Below are 3,727 nucleotides of genomic sequence, written 5' to 3'. Positions count from 1 at the left end.
AGCGGTAGGTGGGCTGCGCGCCGCGCGGGTCCGAGTCCGGGTCGGGGTCGGGGTCCGGGTCGGCGGCCTCGATCTCCTCGGCGCGCAGGTGCAGCTCCGGGGGCGCGAGCGAAGACGGCGGCCCGGGCACTCTCTCCGAGTCCGACAGGTCGCTGGCGCTGTCCCCGTCCTCGTCGGCCTTCCCGGTCTTCATGCACTGGAGGTCGAGAAACAGCTCCTGCCCGGAGGCGCCCCGACACCCGAGGCCCGGGGGGCTCCTTTGGGGTTTGCCTTCCGGGGAAGCGCGTTCTCGGAGTCTGGGCACGGGGGGCGCCTGGGGTTTACTCGGCCTTTTTCCTGAAGAGGGTTTTGAACATTGTGCTTTAGTCCAAGACCGGCCAGCATTCATATCGCTGTTGAGAAATAAAACGGTCATTCTTAGTTCACCGGACCAGACCTGGCCTGCCGGTGATTGAACAAACAAGAAGAACCCGGGGGATCCACTCGGCTGTCCCCCGAAGGCCTGCGCGGCCCTTGCCCGGCGGGTGGTGCACGGAGGACCTGGCCACACGGGCCAGTTGAGCAACCCACTCGTGATTTCAGCTCAGGTCATGATCCCAGGGCCATGGACTGAGCCCTGCAGCATGGAGTCCGCTTGAAATTCTCTCTTCCTTTCCTCCTCCCCCACCGCTCTCTCTCTCTCAAAATAAATAATAACATCTTCTTAAAAAAGGATTTTATTTTCGAGAGTGAGAGAAAGCGAGTGGGGGAGGGTCTGCAAGGAAGAGGGACAGAGGATTCAAAGCAGATTCTGTGCTGAGCACAGAGAGCCCGAGAGCCCCATGCAGGGGCTCGAACTCACAAACCGTGAGATCACGACCTGAGCTGAAGTCCGACACAACCGACTGAGCCCCCAGGCGCCCCCAATAATACATAAACAAAATCTTAACATGAAAGAGTGTCGCGTATCCAACCTGTGCCTCACATCCAAAGCTTTTATTCAAGTGTTTTCAAATAGGAAGTGCGCTCAGGAGAACTGTGTTCAAAATCGGGGGGAAAAAGATCACGTGGTGCCTTACAGTGTGTTGTATGAATGAAAGAGGATTCGAGGTCTCTTGTGAATGGCGGGAAATGAGGGACGAACTCTGCGGTGGGGCGGTCACCAGCGCAGCCGTAGGTGCCCCGGAGGGGATTTATTCCCAGGTGATCTCCTGTCAGAGTGGAAAATGCCTTCTTTTCTCTTTACCCAACACACAGCATCTCGCGAGGATTCCTAGTACTTCTCAGGAGCATTAAATCAGTTTGGGCGAAAGAAAGCCTGCGGTGAGCTGCTTTCTGGAGAGCTCGAGGTGACTCGTCCAGGGCTTTCTGCCACACTGCGGAATCAGCTGAGAATGTGTTGTTTTTTAAATAAATACAGAGGGTGTTGAATCGTGTCCAACAGCTAACGTGTGGTCAATATATATTGGAAAGATGGATACGGAGTTGTCTCTACTGAGAACTCATGACCGATACTGCTACAGCTTCTGCTCGCTCTCTCAGGGCATATCCGCAAAAGCTTATTATCAGTATCCTTTTTGTAAAAAAAGGAAACATAGAAGGTGGTTAAGGGGCTTACCCAAAATCATGCTAACAGTGGCAGAATTATGATCTCTGGAATTTTTAATAACGAGTACTGTTTAAAACTACTTTGCCCACTCATTTTTGATGGGTCAAAAACGTAAGTACCTATTTTGTATCCACAGAAATACTTTTTATCCAGCCACACGTATCCCATCTGGAGAACTGATATGACGTGCCATTTGCGAGATAAAGCAATTAAAATTATTTACCTGCTTTTCTGACGGAATACATTCACCCTATTCCCTTTCTGGAAAAAGTCACACGGCTGATCATCATCTAGGGGTTGATGGACTGTCTAGAAAACAGACATGCAGTCATAAATACCATGAAAACACACACACACACACCCCCAAACAGCACAGCAAGGAAGATTTACCCTCAAAGTTCACATCACCTTGTCTGTAGTGCTTGAAATATTCTTGCTCAATCTGTTGGCAGATGCTGACAGCAGGGGAAGTGACTTCTTTACTCCTCTTATATTTGGAAAGGACTTCTCCAAGCCACCGGAACTAGAAGCAACAGAACATGGTCAGTAAGTACGGATTGCAAATGGCCCTACCACCAGTACTGGGCTGGTTTTCACTGGTTTGTTTTGAAATATTTATTTGCATAATATTGAAATGTTGGTGGGGGGTATTGGCTTCTGTTTATAGTTTCACCTTTTTTGCTTGCTTGTCTTTCACAGTGTGTATTAGATGCAAAATCAGACCACTATAAATGTTGCCAATGGAACATACACCGAGTCTCCTTGGAAGTAACACCTTGAGGAAATCTGTGGGGCCAAATGAGGCCGGGGATTACTCCAGGTTCCCATGTGGACTCATTCAGTCAACAAGTAATTACAGGAGAGCCTAGAAAATGCACACAGCCCTGCTCTCACGGAACTAAAACTATTGGGGAGGCTCCCCTCGAACCCTCCCGCCTTCCCGATCACCTCAATCTAGAAAAGATCTTCAGCGTGGCAATTCCTATCACATCGTGTTATCTCTGTGGAATTCCGGGGACTCTTATCAAGAATGCTGCTTTCTCTGATTTTCAGTGGGTGGCCTACTGCGGGTGCGCTGCTTGGAACGTGAATACTTTCTTCCGAAATATCCCCTGCCTCTGTAAGACAGAAAAAAGGCGGGATTAGAGAAGACTGTTTTCCTCCTGAAACGCTGCTGTATTACTTTTCATAAGCATGCGTGCCTCTTCAGGCTCTCCTAATTAGTGACTGCTACCACAGCAACAGGCTTGATTCAGCCGAGATGTAGAAAGGGTTCTTTACCAGCCCTCCTCCAAAAGTTTGGGCTTCCTTCTGCTTTCTCCCTCTGGGCAGTGAGGGACCCTCTACGACGCCTGCCCCAAACCGCTGTCTGGAACGTGCACGTCCACGTTTCCCCACTTCCTGTCACCTGGCACGCTCTGCACGGTAAGCAGCGGCGTTTTCTCGCAAGTTACCGAGTGGAAGCGGGAAGGCAGGCTCCCGGAGTTCTCAGATGCGGGAAGCCGGCTGCCGCTTTCCCTGATGGCGCAGGCTTGCATCGGAGCAAAGCGAAAAGTCTGAGACTCTGGCTACAAAACTGCTTCCGAGCGCCAGGGGCTGACTAAGGGCAGCTGCATAATTCCTCACAAGGCATTACCCCTCCTCCCCACATCTTCCTCTCGGGCCGGGCGCCAGGCGAAGGACGGAGGCAGCACCGCCCCCTCCCCTCCCTCCAGGGAACTAACTGGCTGGCGGTCCGGGCGGCAAAGCATTGTGGGTGACGTGTGGTCAGGTCGCCTGTCCTCTACGCAGCGAGGCTCCCTGGGTCTGGCCGGGGTTCCAGGTGGCAGTGCACACGTCCAAAGAGCTGGCGAGCCTAGGGACTTCAGATTGGCCCGGGGACCAGCTCCCGGAGAGGCCCCTTTTTTGCGTCCACCCCCACCCCACCCAGTACCCCAGAAATCCCAGGGCCCGCCGCATGCATTTTCCTCGTCCTCCGCCGGTGCAGACCCAGATCTGCGGTCGATAGGCGCAGGGGCCGGGCAGATGCACACAGAAACGGATCAGACCTGCTCCGCGGTCGCCGAGGACACGTGACGGCGCCGCCGGCCGGCCTTCCCGGGGCCGGGCGCGGGGCCGGACTGCGGCGCGCTGCGGCAC

The 3,727-nt window shown here is 53.4% G+C and overlaps 1 long non-coding RNA gene across 8 annotated transcripts in view; it reads right to left on the bottom strand.

Moving 5' to 3' along the window:
- Positions 1 to 6: 6 nt before the first annotated feature.
- Positions 7 to 3,727, bottom strand: part of LOC115275008 — an 11,542-nt gene continuing 7,821 nt past the window's right edge. The window contains exons 1-6 of one of the 8 annotated variants that reach the window (XR_003901361.1): positions 3,313 to 3,721; positions 2,537 to 2,706; positions 2,262 to 2,374; positions 1,997 to 2,111; positions 1,812 to 1,897; positions 7 to 392 (exon numbers count right to left, since the gene is read on the bottom strand). This is a non-coding gene — a long non-coding RNA (uncharacterized LOC115275008). Of the gene's footprint in view, positions 393 to 1,058; positions 1,191 to 1,811; positions 1,898 to 1,996; positions 2,112 to 2,261; positions 2,375 to 2,536; positions 2,707 to 2,869; positions 2,982 to 3,042; positions 3,251 to 3,312; positions 3,722 to 3,727 lie in introns of those variants that run through there. The other 7 variants (XR_003901358.1, XR_003901364.1, XR_003901357.1 and 4 more) reach the window with 7 other exon arrangements.

Source organism: Suricata suricatta, chromosome 12 (genome assembly GCF_006229205.1).
Source record: "Suricata suricatta isolate VVHF042 chromosome 12, meerkat_22Aug2017_6uvM2_HiC, whole genome shotgun sequence".
NCBI classification, from domain to species: Eukaryota; Metazoa; Chordata; class Mammalia; order Carnivora; family Herpestidae; genus Suricata; species Suricata suricatta.
This window is presented reverse-complemented; position numbering and strand designations above follow the sequence as displayed.